The sequence below is a fragment of the Sciurus vulgaris genome, assembly GCF_902686455.1.
Source record: "Sciurus vulgaris genome assembly, chromosome: 11".
Classification (NCBI taxonomy): Eukaryota; Metazoa; Chordata; class Mammalia; order Rodentia; family Sciuridae; genus Sciurus; species Sciurus vulgaris.
Window position 1 is genome coordinate 56,016,397 of NC_136472.1, and position 16,873 is coordinate 56,033,269.

General features: G+C 42.3%; 1 protein-coding gene across 39 annotated transcripts in view; it reads left to right on the top strand.

The window, feature by feature from the left end:
- Window positions 1-574: 574 nt before the first annotated feature.
- The window catches only part of SOX6 (SRY-box transcription factor 6), a 551,842-nt gene continuing 535,543 nt past the window's right edge, over window positions 575-16,873 (top strand). For 12 of the 39 annotated variants that reach the window (XM_079103710.1, XM_079103748.1, XM_079103736.1 and 9 more), the window contains exon 1: window positions 5,833-6,286. The gene's annotated coding sequence lies outside the window, so the exon portion shown is untranslated. The other 27 variants (XM_079103750.1, XM_079103730.1, XM_079103709.1 and 24 more) reach the window with 11 other exon arrangements.

The following is a 16,873-nucleotide window of genomic DNA, read 5'->3' on the forward strand; positions in this document are numbered from 1 at the left end:
AGGTTCTCAGATTCCAGATGCCCTCCTGCAGAGCTGCAGTGGCGGGTGAGAGTGGAGGTCGATCCTCTTCTGATTAGAGGGGAGTGGAGGAGGGTGGAGTGGGAGAGAAATGGACCCTGGACAGGCTCCACGGACACACATTGGCTTGGTTGGTGTCTGTGCTCTCTCTATGCGCTGCCTTTGGGAGCTTTTGAGCAAGGTAGTATTCGCCAGGCTTTTCTCCCCTTCTCCCCCGCCCCATTTCTATAATGTGTTAAAAAGAAGTGAATACCCTTCTAAAATAAGTTTAAAATCTTTTTCTGACTTTCCATTTGAGATGTCAAAGGATTAAATAAATGAAACTTTATTTGACTGGGGAGTTTACCCAGAGACTCAGCGACATCTCTGGTCTTTGGCCTTATTCTAATTCCATGGTGGTAATTACCCTTCGTTTCTTTAAGTGCAATAGATTTATTGCCTTAGAGACTATGCACAGTTTGATTGAATTATTCATTTTTTTCTTTGGTGTAGACTGCATCTGGGGACTCTGATGTGACGTGTAGATTTTTTTTTTTTTCAGGAACAAAGGGAATGTGGAAATGAAAGAGAGAGGGAGAGAGAGGCTGGCAGATGTAATGAGACGCGGTGAAGGTGTACGCAGACTGGCACTCCCACTCCTCCCTTCTGCTCTCACTGCAGCCCTGGGTAACTCGCAGGCTAACACAAACAGCTTTTCTCCCGCAGCCTGCCCTCTGTCACTGTAAGTACATCAGCCTTCTCTTATCAGCATGCAGATTCCAGCCACGCACTCCCCTAGCCTCCGCTTTGCACCTTAGATAGCAGAAGCACATTTGAAAATCAACTTTCCTAATCTAGGAAAGGCATGTCTGTAAAACTTATTTTTGATTTATCTTTAATTTTCTTGGAAAAAAGTTTGTGCATTTTTGCCACTTTTCCCTATCTCCATTGTGGCGGTGCTCTGCTGCTACTGTCGCTGTGGCTGTGGTCTTCCTAACAGGATGATGGGCAGATGCAAATGAAATTTAATGTTGTTCTCCATCCATTTAAAGTCGAGGGACAACACCTTATCTTTTTGCAAAATAACATCCTAAAGAATGCAGAGTATTATTCATAGTTTGCTTTTTTGCATTTGTTACTGAAACTCGAGTTAGGACCTCTTTGAGGCAGTCCCAAGGGCACTATTATTTGGGAGTTCAGGTTATTGGGTTGCTCCAAACTTAAAAGAAGTGAAATGAACTGCAGGAGTGTTGGTCTGTTTGTTATCCCGTTTAAGGAAACCAATTGCGAAAACTTTTCTCTGTGCTGTAATTAAAGTTTTCAACTTCTTCCCTTTTGGCTTTTACACTCAGCTTATTCTTCGTTTCAGTAAAAAGTTCTCTTTCTTGGTGTTTTGGAGTGCATGTCATTTGTTTGTCCTGTTTACACAGTAGCTATGAAGCCCTTCCTGAAAGAAGTTATCGACCTTAAGATGAAGTCATATAGGTCTGAATTACCCGCCTGGCTGGTGTAAGGAGACTTTCAAAGCAGGCATTAGAAGTTTCAACGGCCGTTGTGATTTTTGCGTGGGTGTTTTAAATATTAACTTCTCGAGCAGAATTAACTGCGTTGCCCTTCCCAAGTTCAGGGGGACCTCTCTCCAGGAATCACGCGCGCCTTTCCTTTGCGAGTTCGCGCCTCTTTTCTGGAGGTGCGAGGCCATACTTAGCAAAGCCCAGTTACCTTTGCTGGTTGCGGCGTGCAGGGACACCGGGACAGCCGAGAGGCAGCAGTCGCTCCGGGCAGGTAAGTCAGCCCCACCCGTCTGCCCTTCCTTCTCTCCCTCTCTCCTTCCCCTGTTCCCCGGAGTTCAGCGCCCGGGGTTATTGCGCCGCGAGGGATCCGACCCCCAGGAGAAGTGAATTTGTGAGCCCCGGGATCTGGCTGAGAGGTCTGGGTGCCCTCTGTACCTCCGAGGACTTCTGGAAGCCAGAAGACCGTACCGACCAGGTGCAGAGCTCGGCACTTAAACCGACTGCTGCGCTCTCCGCCTCGCTCAGTGCTTGGAATAGCCCGCGCCCCGGACCTGAGAGGAAATCCTTAGCCAATACCCCCGCCCCCAGGGCCACGTGTCACCCGGTGCACTGTCAGAAGTGCGGCACCGAGACCCCAAACTTCAGTTTCTTTCCTTCAGGATCAGTGTTGTGACCCGCTTCGGGTTCCGCCTTAACAATTTACTTTGGCACTAGTTTATTAGTTAAAACCTAAAGAGGGTTCCTTCCGCTCCTTTTCAGAAGGTTTGTCGGGGCTAGGTATCAGGGCCTTGGGCGACAAAGATCTTGATGATGTCCTCTTTTTCTTCTTGTTCCCCGCCAAGGGGCCTGCATCTGGTTGACGGGGTCAGTCTTGTCTCCCAGAGCCCTGGGTACGGAGTTACTTTAAAGGGCTAACGCGCTGATATTTGGAAAACTAAACCTGTTTTCGCAATTGGAGGTACCCAGTCGCGTCCGTATTTCTGTTCCTGAGGTTTCACCTCTTTCCGTGGCCCTTCCTTGAGGAATCGGGCTTTGGGATCTAACCAGTCCCCTGCTTTGCAGACTTTTAAGACAGACAGGTCATTCGATTTTGACCTCTTTAGGCTTTGGAGAGGTTTTTCTTTCTTTTTTTTTCCCCCTAAGTGGTTCAGTCCCAGGTCAGGCAGCCGAGTGCGAGACTCAGGAATCTTACGCTGGGCCATCCTGAGGACGCGCGCGCACACGCGCACCCCCCCCCCTCCGCCCCGCCGCCCCTCCACACACACAGAAGCGAGAGATTTCTAGGTTAGAAAGACAGATCTGCGCTTGCCCCTTGGGCCTCAGAGGTCAAGGGGCCCACCCTTCAGTACTGGGAATCCGGGCCTATTAGGGGCTGACCTATTAGGGGTTGACTTGCAAGGTGCAGGGGAGTACTTCCTGATGGCCTCTAGGTTTTGGTGACTGGAGGCAGACTTTCCAGCCCTGAATGACGACGTGGGTAATATGGACATAAAATTTATTGGAATTCACTCCTCCTGACCAACAGTCATCAAGTAAGTTTAACTCATAGTCCCTAAACTCCCAATTCTCAAGCATCATATTTCCTATTGGGGCAGAAATATCTGGCAATCCTTCTGCCCCACTGATCCTAGGTGCTCCTCCCCTGAGTTCTTTTTCTTTCTCTTATCTGGAGTTCTGCATGGAAGCAAACAAGGAGTACATTAAGAGGCCAACACATGACTGACATCTCAGCCTCTTCTATCTTTTGTGTTTGCCGACTGTCTCCATTTTCTTGAAAGTTAATGTAACAAAGATGAGACTTTCTCTTCTTTATCTTTTATCACAATCCCTGGGAGGTCATCCGCATGTTGGCAATTTTAGGTTGCCACTTTTCTGAGTTTTCTAGTCACCATTCCTTACCCCTTTCTCCTGGTCAGTAGCTCCTTTTACCAAGTCTCTGTTTATGAGGTGTCTGAAAGTGGCCATCTCATATCAGTTTCCATAGTAGAAGCCTTTACAAATTTCTTCACGTTGTACTGCATGTTGTGTGTCAGAACCTCCCTCCTAGCTTTTAATCTTGATGTAGTTTTGACTCAATCTGTTTCTGGAATCTAGTCTATTTCTTTGGGCCTGGGTTAAAGCAGGCCAACCTCACCTTGTGCACACTACACTGCCTTTAGTTAGCTCTGTGCTACTTTCAAAGCTAGTTTTCTCACCTGTTTTCTTAACTCTCTGATACTACTATTAGTCTTGCCTTTCCTGATTCTCCAGTTTTTTTGTTTTTTGACATAGAGATAAAGTTTCAGGTCTCTGCTCTTTCAGGCTATTCCCTTCAAATCTTTAATCCATTCTACACATGACTCAATCACACATGACTTAATTTGTGTAGTTTTTTTAGGGGGTGTATTTTATTAACATATTTTTCTATATTTGACTTGTGCAATTTTATGTACCATCTTGGGTGACTTGAAACTCCTTTCATCTTCTATGAGTTCTGTTGCTCCACTTGAAATTGTTGCTCCAGATATTTTCTTTTACAAAGTTGAGCATTATACATATACCACCCACTCAATTTTATGCAATACTGATTTATCTATACAATAAATGTGGAACTATTTTATTTATTGTTATAAAGGTGTAATTTTTTTCTTTGGTAGTTTACATGTCTGGTTACTTATAATAATTTTAATCCATAAACTCCATAATCCATATGGTCTCCAGAACACTGCCACCTACATGAGTTAGGAATCTGCTATGTCAGTAGCTTTTCTTTCAATTTCTTCTTCCCTATCTTTTAAAATGTTTCTCTTCCTTCATTTACTGAGATTCTACTAACTGGTGTTTTCATTATCTGCTTCCTGGATCTCATTCTTTTCTCTCGTAACCACTTCTTTCTTATTTTTCATCCTAGTAGTAACCTTCTTTCCTTCTTCCCGGTCTGTTTCAACCCATATCTTTTCCCTTCTGTTTCTCCCATGACTCACTTTTGTGGTCTAGTTCTCAGTACTTCTAAATCTTCAACCCATTTCTCCTTCTTTCACCTAACTTTTCCAAAGCACTGCTACCATCCCTTCATTTTCCTCTCCTATTTGGCTTTCTTACTCCTTCCAGTTTGCTTCTTTCCCGGCTCTGGTTGCCTACCTTTCCCCCATCGCTTCAGTTTGCCTTTCTTTTGACTCCTCCTCCCAGCCACCCAGTCCTTATAGTGCTCCTTTGGTCCTTCTCTCTTTAGCCTGCCTGTCCTCTACTTAATACTAGTCCCTAATCCCTTCTGACCCTGACTCTCCCTCTTCTTTGTCCCCATTCCAGTTTTCTTCTAGTAGTCACTTTATTTGCCCAGGCGCTTTCTCTAAATCCAACCTACGGTCTCACTGGTCTTTCTGCCCTCCTCTCGGCGGCTCTTTCTTGCCTCCCGCTCTCCCCTCCTTCTTCTTCCCCCAGTCCCCCCCTCCCTCCCAGCTTCCCCGCCTGGCTCATTGCCTCCCTCGCCTCTTGTCTCATCTTGCCTGTGTTGTCTGGGAGGGGAGCCCTGCCTCCTCTCCTTCGCTCAGATCAATGCCCTGGCCACTCACTTTCTGATGTTGCACGACGGGAAATGCTTTGAATACTTACGACATGGCCGCTCACACTGATTGCCAAGATTGACAGCACTAACCATCGCCTTCACTTGTTTCAGGGGGGAAACCCCTAGTCACCCCGCTCCGCGCGCACCTCCTGGCACCCCAGCGGCAAACTTCTGCCGCTCAGCGCTCCCCCCGCCCGGGGCGGGACACCCCCGCAGACTTGAGTTAACGGGCTCCGGGGCCGCAGCGCTGGGGGGGGTTCTGCTCCCTTGCTCCCCAGCCTGTGCTAATTGACCTAGCATCGACTCCTCTTCCTTTAAAAAAAAAATTTTTTTTTTATTTGTATCTCCCTTTTTCTTTAATGCCTTTTACTCCCGCGGCGCAGCGCACAAGGAACCCTCCCGTGCGGTACCATCCTGGAGCCCGCCCAGGTAACCGGGACGGAGCGAGCGATCTAGAGAGCGAGGGAGGCAGAGCGAGAGCGCGCGGCCCGTTTGTGAGCTACCTGTTGGGGAGTGGGAGCGGGCAGGGGACAGGAACCCACGGCCGGGCCCCACCGCCGGCCCCTAGCACCTTCCACTCCTGCCCTTCCGGGCAGTTCCAGGGTTAGTTTCTCAGAGCTGGGACTGAGGGGCTGGGTCAGGACAGGCGGAGGGAAGAGAGCCGAGCGAGCGGAGCCCTGAGAGGGCGCGGGTTGCCGGGAGCCGCGGCTGCCCAGCCGGGGCGGGTTTCCGTACTTGGCTGGGAGGGGAGAGCCAGGAGGAGGAGCGGGAGGAGGGCACTCAGCCGGGCCGACGCGGAGGGGGAGAGTAGGTAGAGAAAGGGGCCCGAGCGCCTGCCGCTCGCTGGTGGACGCGCGGATCCCCAGGATGCGTCTCCCTCTCGGAGAGTTGTGCCTTGTTTCGGAGGCGGTGACAGATCTGCGTGGCGGGCTTCTGTTTTTTTGCCCCCCTCGTCCACTCCGAGAAAACACATGTTGTAGCAGTAGATAACTGTGCGTAGAACACTAAGGCAAAAGGGCAGGGAGAGGGACAGACAACGCAACCTTTGACAACAGAAAGCTGTTATCGCCATCCTAAGTATTCGTCCGGAAATCTGTCTGCCCTCTCGGCCCACCTATTCCTCCACCTCCGCCTCCCTGAATAGATATTCTAATCTATATAACTGGGAATGATATGAAAAAGAAGTCAGGTGGCTTAGAGAATGAATTTTTAAGTCTCCGTGAAGTTTGAGGTAGGTATTTCATGGAAGTTCGCGCAGTGTGTGATGGAGGAAGCTTGTGTGACTGCGTGTGTAGTGTCCGCCCCCCCCCACCCCCACCGCCCGCCCGCCCGCCGCCCGCCCGCCGCCCGCCAGTATAAGCGTGTGTGCTCTGAGGATTCAGATGGGACTCCTGGGTGGTAATGCTTTTTTTTGCCCACAAGAGGGCAACATCTTGAGGGCTTTGTGAGCGCTGTATCTCTGTTTATCGCTGCAGGCTTGCTTGGGTTTAGAGAAAGTTTGACCGAAACTTTCAAAGTGATATCACATCTTATTTCGTGATATTAAAAAAAGAAGACACATAAAAGGAGAAAAAAGAGAGGAGCGAAGAATGAAGGGGGAAAGAGAAAAGAGGCAACCAGCCTACCCTGGGAGAGTTCTAGTCACTGAGACTAGGGGGAGGGCTGTTTTAATTGTGGGTTTGGCCGACTGACGACTGGAGTGCCCTCCTCGGCTGTCTTAGTTGTAGCCGGAGGTCATGTAAATCGACCTTAAAAGAATGCATAAGCCATAAATTAAAATAAACCCTCACCCAAGGGCTGATCCATAAGTAGACAATATCCAACCTGGACAAAACGGGCTACTTTTACGAGCCGACCTAAACTGCATCCCCCCAAAGAATAGAGACTAAATGCAAAGTAAGTTTTCTAGCGAGTATTTTGTTTTCTTGAAAAGTGTTGGGTTGATTCGCCTTGTGACTTTGATGCCGCAGTTTTCAGAGCGCGTCAGTGTTATCCAGGCTCGGGGTGCGGGAGGTCGGGAGGACCCGCTGAGCTTCTGGACTTCTTAACGCTACCCCAACCCTACCCCACCCCCGTTTGGGTTTGGAGACTTTGGCTATTTGTGGGGTTGACGCTGGCGGAGGTCCCGAAGGAGTCGAAGATCTCTGCCACTCTCTCCGCCTGGGTGAAGTTTACTCTGAGGTGTTCCTAAGGAAAACCCGGGTCGCTAGAAAAACGCGTGCGCTCCTTCCTTTCACCCTCACCCCACTGCCGCTCCGCTGCAACTTTCCTGGGACCAAGCGCGAATAGTCTCCTGTTCCCTCCGTTTCTTTTTCTTCCTCTTCCTACCCCATTATTGGACATTACTTTTTATGATCTTTTCAGGAATAAACAATCCGAACTCCAAGACAATCCGAAACCCAAGTGGTCCTCTTTGCCCTAGACGCAAGGGCAGTGGGGCCTGACCCGATGGGGGCGTGGGTGAGGGGTCATCCAGCCTAGCCAGCCGCAGGTTTGGCCTCGGAGTCGGCCCGCGGGGCTCACAGTTGTCTGCAGATTTCTTCTCCCGCTCGCGTCCATGAGCCTGGCCCGCGCCCTCCGTCCTTCTCGGCTCCCTGCCCGGGCCCCGCTGCCCTCTCTGCAGCCCGGACCGAGGTCCACTGCTCCGGGACGCCGGGAGAGTGCTGCCACCTTCCCCGAGGCCCTGCTAGAGGCTGACTGTTCCCGGGGGAACAGCTTTCTTTTCTCCCTTAAAGGGCCCAGAGGGGAAGGAAAGGGGCTTGTGCAAAGGCTGCTGGGGTTGTGCTTCGGCGCCAGGAGGAGCGGCCCAGGGCTGCGGAGGACAGATTAGCTCTGTGCCCGGCTGGTTCCCTGGCGCTTCGCGGAGCTTTAAGATAAAGAGAATTGGTGTGTTCTGAGCAGATAAAAGGTGGTTGTTGCCAGGATATTTTGAGTTTTGTTTAAGCTTTTTTTTTTTTTTTTTTTTTTTTTTTTTTTAATGCTGACCAAGTTTGAAAACATTTGTTTTGTATGAATTACCAGATATTGAATTGCTGTTCCTATTTGGGGACTAAAAATAAGTGTTCAACTAGGCTGACGGGACAGGACTGTTAGCGAGATGGGCTGTCCCGGACTGCTTCTGTCTGTGTGACCTCCTTTGAGGGCCGCGCTTGAAGTTTCGGTCTGGAGATGGCCTGCAGCCGTCCCTGCGGCAAACTGGGCTGGACTCCGGACCTCACGCAGCAGTGTCAATGGGGCGCTCGCATGACGTCCTTGTCCCGGGCGCTAGTCTCCTTCGCGCACTCCTGAGGCCCGGCTTTTGGCCCTGGCGGGGAGGCACAGCCAGCGACCCAGTGGATAGGGACTGAAGAGTGCTCTCCTTCCCCCGCCCTACAGGGTCTCCTCTCTCCAACTCTTTGTAGTCACATGCCCAGGTTTTTCCCCGGGTCCCGAGGAAAACAGACACAGCCCCGCCCAGTCTATTTCTAGGAGGTGGGTTTGGTGAATAAAAAGGTCAAGTGGTCGGGTCTGCGAGCTGGTCCATGGCGCGGGGGGACTGGAAGGACACCTGGCAAGGCCCGCCCCGCCTGTTCCCTCCACCCTGGCCGACCTGCCTGCCTGCGGCTGGCCTCCCTAGGCCACATTCTTGTTCTGAGTGCGAGAGGCGGTGGGAAAAGCAATCCTGAACTAGGATCAGCGGCCGAAGCTGATCCTGCGATGGCATTTTGTTTTGAACAGTTGCTGGGGTTGACGTTTCCTCATAAGGTAAGGTGTCACTGGACAGTCGGCTGCCCAAATGCCACATGTATAATTAGCCTGCGCACTCAGCACCTAGTCCTGAGGCCCATAGGCACGGGCTTGGCCGATCTGATTCACTGAGCTAAAGGATTCCCGAGGGAAGGCCGAGCTAGCCAGGACAGTCTCCGGAGGCCCTGGCAGGGAATACTTTAACAGTGTAGCTTTGTCTTTGAGTTTTTTCTTTTCTTTTCTTCTTCTCAGTTTTCTCTCTCGTTTTTTCTCCTGAGGGGGAACCATTGGTTAAGGGGGTATCCGACATCAGAGGTAGGCTGCAGACTAGATGGGTAAGGGAGTTGCAGAAAAAATCTGGCAGTGTACTTATTCTTCACACTCCGTTCTGGGGGATGACTGCTAGTGGCCCGCTATCTGCACTAACCTAGTAGGACCAGCCAGGCTTAGCATTGTATATCCTGTCTTGTGGAGGGACTTGAGGCTTCCCACTGTGGGCTACACCTGTCCCTGTACTCTTTCCTGCTCCCACTCCCAGAGGTCTCTCAGCAAGTTAGTATCTGGGTCCTGATTGAGGATTTTGGTTCTCTCTTCAGGCCTAGCCACTTGGGGCTGCTAGTGATCCTGTGGGGGAGCCTGGAAAGATGTGCTTGCTGTCTGTCTCATTCTTGTTCAGCCTGGAGTTTTTAGGAGCAGCACCTTGTCTTCTCTGCCTGTCTAGATTGGTGCTTGAGCTTCCTACCTAGCTTCTGAGATTCATGCCTTAGGTCAGCTTTAGCTTACAGGTTCTGGCAGAGGCTAGATTTCTGCAGCCATGAACATGACCTTCCCTCTGTCACCCTGTGCAGTCACTGTGGAATTTAACACTCAGCATCAGGCACTTGCATCAGTCTCCCTCCTCCCCTTGTTTCTAGGCCACTCAGTTGTGGCTGATACCAACTAGAAGATTCTCTTTCTTTAAAAACAAGCAAGTAAATGCACTAAATTTCTACAAGTTGAAAGGGACAGGGTTAGTTTTTCTATGGCAGCAAGAATGTTCCTTTCTTGGTGGGAAGTAGGGACATGGTTTATTAAGTTTTATTTACTTTCTATCAAACCAGTGTAATATTTTCTTACAGCAGAAGAAAAGTTGTGACTAATTTTTTCAATTCTTCTATCAATGACTTTATTATCTATGTACTTTTGAGAGTATTTTTTCCTGAATAAATGTTTATGAGCACATGGGTAGACAAAATGACATGTGAATTTTTTTCTCTTACACTTTTTAAAACCTCATATCAAGAGACATTGTCTCTTTAAAAAAAAAAAAAAACAAAGAAAAAGCAAACAAAAAATCTTTCAAACTTTGAAAGTAAATGTGCACCATGCTTACTAAATACAGTTTATGACCAAAGACAGTAAGTAACTAAGATCCAGACATCAAATATAGGCCACTAATTCCTTAGGCAACCTGACATCCTCTGTTGCTTTTTTTCTTGTATTACTAGCACCTCCTTTCTTCTCTGCTCATCCATGTCCATATTCCTTTAGTTATGTTGGCAAGACTAGATAGCTTTTTGCTTACTATTTGTCCTGTTTATTGCTGCTTTTATTTATCGCATTATAAGGGGCTTTCTCTTGGGGTGTGTGTGTGTGTGTGTGTGTGTGTGTGTGTGTGTGTGTTATATATTTTAATATGTAAAAAATTGAGTTTTTACTATGGTGAATTATACAAACTTATGTAATAATTTTCTGCAACTACAACACTCAACAATATATCATGAAAATAAAGGTACAAAATATTATTACTAAAGCAGTATCAAGTACCTACACCTTAAACTGACTCTGTGATGGATTCAGTAAATAAATACCTAGATGAAATGAGATTCATTGGGAATATTAATTTGTCTGTTGGGCATTTTTTCATTGGTAGCAGAAAACAACAGATATTTTTCTTTTTAAAGGAAAAGTATATATTAACAATATGTTAGTATAATTGGCAAATTTTCCTTTTATTAGACTTTAATATATATTACTTTAAGCACATAAATGATAAATTTTGGTGGCATCGTTGAGATTTTATGTGCATTTCTATTTGACTTCTTTTAGGAATTATTATTTGTCACTGATCAAATTGCTACACAAAGTCATCTTATATTGAAGAAATTAGTGATGTTTTGAACAATTCTCTGTCAATTAGCACAATAGACTGAGATAAATCAATTTTCTTTTGACTATGATTTTAGTATATATTAGCTTTGACCTTTACTTTTAATATTTTCTATGGTTTTCAGTTTCATTAGGTTATATATCTCTTTCCATGCTAGAAAGAATTATCTATTAGCAAGGGAATATGATTATATATATTAAATATGTATAACACATAGTATATATATATTTCCCAGTATTTACAAACAGCATTCTATGAAAGTATAGTGTACAGTAACTAAAATTTGGTTTGTCTGAGAGCTGTTTGTTTAAATATATTTTAGGGATGCATATATATCAATTGATGTTTTTGAAGTCAAGTGAAACATTCCATCAAGCTAATGTGTCTGAGAGTACCATATCAGGCACAGACAGGTACTAGAAATGATAAAACACAGATAACTTGCCACAAGATGATTTGCAGATGGGATGTATTATCTGCTGTCATGAGGTTAGATGGGTCATATTACCATTTTTTAAAATATTAATCTAGGTTATTTCAGAATTATCAAGTTTTGTGGCTATATGAGATTTAATGAGAACAACAGATATTATTATAGAAATCTGCTAAAAATGAACAAATCAACAAATACTGCTTTTTTAAAGGAAGAAATGAACCATCTTTGGTTTGGATTGCTCTTCATTTAATAATATGCTTTTCCCTATTACTTTTTTTCTAACAAGGAAAATAAAGTACTAGGACATTTCGTGTCCTTGTCCTGATTCCACATTTTTTACTTGATTATACACCAAATTTCAAAACATTCAGATAAAAAATAAATAACTGGTACTCCTGTAGAGTATATGAAAAGCAATTTTTATTAGATACAAGTACATTTTAAATGTGTCACATATTCTTTTTGCTTGAAGGATATGTGATCTTCAATTGTGATCTGAAAATTGATTGGTGAAAGTTATCTCGGAAACTCTCCTCATTCTTTCATTATATATTCATTATTCATTCTTAGGAAGAATGTATTTTCCTTCTTGTTCTGTGGAAGAGGGTAAAAGCTTTCCAGTTAATTATTTTTTTTAGACTTTTGATCAAAGTAGAAATAGTTCAAATTTTGTATTATGGATTTCGATAGTGCTTTTCAAATTTTGAGTATCTGATTGTCATAGTTTAGATAAAAACATCAATTGAAGAGTATGGGTATAGGTTGAAAAATGGAATATCATTTAAATCTACTACAGACTCTCTCACCTCCAAAGAGGGTCCTGGTCTGTTTTTCCTCAAATCTGTGTTAGTCTCAAAAAAGGAAACATGAAACCCTAAAACCTCAGAGAAACAGTATTGATTCAATTCCTAACTGCAGATCCTTCATATCATTGCTCAAAATATCCAACTTTACACCAATATTAGTCATTCTTTTTATAGTGACACCATGCTTAGTAAAAAACTTCTAAGCACTGAGGTCAGGTGTTGAGATTGGATTCTAGTTTATTTTTTATGAATCAGATAAAGATTTCTGTGCATGAGACCATATGTGAAGATGAGAGAACAAGAACATTTCCATATCAAAGGCAATATATCTGAGGCTGCATGGTAATTAAAATGCAGTGGTTTGGACTCTGTGCACTAGCACTTAAGCAGAGCATTGCTGGGACCTTGTGCATCACGCAGGCGGTTGCCTCTTGCATACTTCTTGAAATACACTTATAATTTTGTACAAACGTTTATGCCAGTCCACACTTTTCTGTGGATAATTTGTATTTCATCCAAACCATTCAAAGTAGAAGTTATTTTTTGAGCTACCCCCTCATTATGGCTTTTGTGCATCAACTATTTTTATTCTAGTTGTTTGTATTTCCTTTTACCAGAATGATGGCTTGTTTATATTCAGAATCTCTTCTTGCTCCTCTAAGACCCCTAATATATCATTCATTTTACTATTCACTAAAAAAACTTTCATCTTTAGGAAAGATGTGAGTTATTTTCTGAGGTTAATTGTAGATGCTGTAATCTATTATAAACTAATAAACCACATTAAACACCAACTGTCTAGTTATTTCTACTTTATAATAGTAATATATTTAGTGATCCTCACTAACTGACATAGCAAATAATATTGGAAAAAATTCCTTTTCAAAATCTTGAAGAATTCTGAAATGTTTCTTTTTAAATTCTTAATGGCATGAAAATGTGCTATTCTTTTTCATACTATAAGTGAAAAGCAGTAAGTGAAACTATAGAAATCTTTATATTTATCTAAAGAGTTCTCTCTTTACAGTTATAAAGAGATGCTGATTTTATTTGTAAAGAATCAAGTTAATATATTAACCTATAATCACTTGAGGATAGAACAGTGAAATAAAAAAATCTAACAATTGGTGCTCTAATGTATATACTTTAGAAATTTTTGCATCTTTGTTAACCACCTTGAATTTCCTGCTCTGTAATTTTCTGGATTTTCTATTTCCGTATTGCTCTCTGTCTACGGACATTCTGCTGTGGTATGTGTGGCAAGGGATTCACTGGTGTATTTTATTTACTAAGCTCCCATGGTCTATAAAGCTTTTTAAAGATTTCTCTGAATTAAAGCACAATGTGTTGAAGCCTAGTGTAATATTATGAAATCATTTAAGAATTTCGTGTGTTTTAACTTTTGAGATCAAATTACTTAAGTGTATTGATTTGATGCTTTTCAATGATAATGAGCAAAAATAAGCAAAATAAATATAAGATAAATACATTACTTGATGCGTACATTTGAGTATGTGCAAACATTCTGTATTCTCTCATTTTCAGTTCTCTCAATGGCTTTCTTCTGCATAATTTTACAAGATAACTCTTCAAATGATCTTTAGTTCCTATGACTTTCAATAATTTGTAATTTCTAGTTATTGTAAAGAGACAAATTGAATTTTCTGTCTTTAATATATTCATTCAAATGCAAAAAGGAACTTTAGAACTATTTGTGATTTTGAATTTGTTGAGCATAAGCTCTGCTTCTTTGAAAAGTAGTTCTTTAAAAGCAGTTAAAGATGCTTTCCTTTCTAAGACTGCACAAGCCCAATGTATGGAAAAACAAAATGCAACACTTAAATAAAAGACAACTGAGGAGCATAGGTTTTAAATAAAACCCATTCTCAGGCTTGGTTGCAAATGCTTCCTTTTATACTTTACAAACATATCATTGGGTAATGTGATTGAGCTATTATTCTAGGCATCTTGAAGGGCACTATGAAATCATGAGTCTACTTTTTCAGGATTTTTCTCTTCTATTGAAGATTTTAGTATTTGGTAGATGAGGAAACTTGTTTTGTCAGTTGTTTTGGTGCTAAACAAGTCTTTGGTACAATTGGTAAGAATGCTTTTAACTAGGAAAGATTTGTTCATTGTTCTTTCTTGGGAAGGAATATCAAAGGGTGTGTTGTTATTTTCTCAGAAGTAATCTCAAGCTATCCCCATGGGAATTGAACTTTCTATGTATGAGAAGTCAGCTTTCCTCCCCCAATATATCTACAGTATAACCCCTAAACCTCAGTTTATCTGGAAAATGGGAGCAATAATAATATATACCTTATAGAATTATTGTGAACATTAAATAAGATGAATATAAAGCACTAAACTGAGGGATTGGCATCAAATAAATATTTAAGACATTATCTATTACTGTTGAAGTGGTAGAAGAATTACAGATCTGGCTCCCCATTCCCCACATACTTGCTATGGAATATTTGGCAAGTTACATAACCTGATTCATTTCCTCCTATGTAAAATAGAGAGAGCAATACAAGTTATTTTCTTTTTCTTTCCTAGGAAGAAGAATTCATCTGTATTCTAGAAGACTTGGGATAGAGTCCCAAGTGACTAAATGTAGAGTTTTGATATACAGCTTCTAAAATTTGATAAAACTCCAATTCTAAGGACTGGAAGAGATTTTGAAAGGTCATTTCATCTGTCATCCTCCAGATAGTATTGATCATCCTTTCTCCATTTGAATTAATTGAGAAGCTGTCTTTATTTTGAATGCCTACAAAGAAGGATATTATATAACCTTCCTTGGTTATGTGTATACATGATTAACATCAGGAGGTTCTTTTTGTCAAATATACACATCTCAATCTGTTTTCTCTCGCTTTCGTTTTAAGAAAAAAATGGAAATAGGCATTTTTCTTTGAGTGGTAGACCTGCATATGTAAAGACCAAATTAGACTTCCGATTTTTATTTTTTGAATTGTTCCTTTTATATCTTATTTCCTAAACTAGTTGTATGATCTTGGATAAACTGTGTCACCTCCCCAAGTTTACTCATCTTAAAAATGGGATGGTGATAGAATTTATAATGTGGTTGTTGGCAAGAGAGTTCTGAAGATACTATATACAAAAGTGCATAGAACAGAAATTGACAATAGTTGTATGATCAGTACTAGAACCATGGCATGAGAAGATTCCTTAATTCTCCATATATTTTATAGAGCCTCCCAATTGTTAAAGTACTTTTTTATTTCTATTTTTTTTTTGCGGTGCTGGGAATTGAACCCAGGGCCTTATCCTTGCAAGGCAAACATTCTACCAACTGAGCTATATCCCTAGCCCTTGTTAAAGTACTTTCATATTCATTGCCTCATTCAATAAAAGTTATGCAGGGTAGATAAACTTACCAGTCATACTGTCTGACTTCCTACTTGATATAAATAAACGTTTTAATTGGGTTTTGCTTCAGGATATTATTTGCTCCAAAAAAGCTTGTATGTCATAAATTAGGACTTTTTTTTTTTTTTTTTTGCTTTCTTAGTTTCCAGTCTCTTCCATAGAATGTCAATGCTCATTTATTTTATCTTCATACTTACTTCCAGAACCAACCCATTGCTGTATTTCCCATACACTAATGTAAATGAATAATATTATGCTGAGTCAGAAGCATTAAACGTTAGTTCTACCTGTCTGATTAATAAAAAATAGAAAATGACTTGTTTTACCTGATACATGTGACTTGTTTGATAAGCAACAATCTTTCAAAATGTGGGGTTCATGAGGGAGTATTAGTAAAATAATTCTTGATGGTGAAAGGTTTGGAAACACTTGATTACATGATTTCAAAGATGAAAAACGCATGGTCTTAGAGAGGAGGTATGAATTTGGGTGATTCTAGTGTGCTAAGTATTACAATGGAGATATGTGTAAGAGCAGAAGAACCTATATCAGGGAAAGCTTCTGGTAGGAGATGGTCTTTGATCTGTGATTTAAAAGATGGTTAGGGGCAGGGTTCTGGTAATACCTTAAAGAATATTGAACATGAGGGGAACATTTGATAGTACTACTGACTATTCTATACGTCTGATAGTGGCACATCTCCTACTTATGTCTTTGTGACTTCTAAAAAGGCCATGTCTTGTGAATGTGATATGTCCATAGGCCAGCAGTTTGACCACTGCTATTTTTTCGTAGCTCAGTTTGTGGTAAGGGACATTGTGAGTATATTTTAAGATACAAAGGAGTCAAACTATTGTTTCCCTCCAAATTTGTCAAGTAGTTATGAAAATTAAAACAAGTGTCTTATTAACTGATGATTCAGAACTATGAGTTAACAAAAATCTTGTATCTGCAGTGGAATATGCTTTTATTTTTTTCTTTTTTGGTTGTTAAGTATATGGTTAGAGAAAGAACTATATCTGGAAAAGTTTCAGTTCTGGGTATAATTTGTTGCAGATATTTAGGTCTCTCAAATTTATAATTAAGTTTTTCTAACAGTAGAGTTGACTTATTTCATAATTTTTTAATTATGAAAATATGGGATATATGAAAATATGATATATGAAAATAATCCTTAGAGTGATTTGAAATTGTTTTGGGGAAGAAATACAAATTGTTATTATACAATGATGATGATGAAACAGGTAGTAGAAGAGTAGTAGCAGCAACAACCTCTTTCTACTCCTGAAAACTTTCAATTAGGGA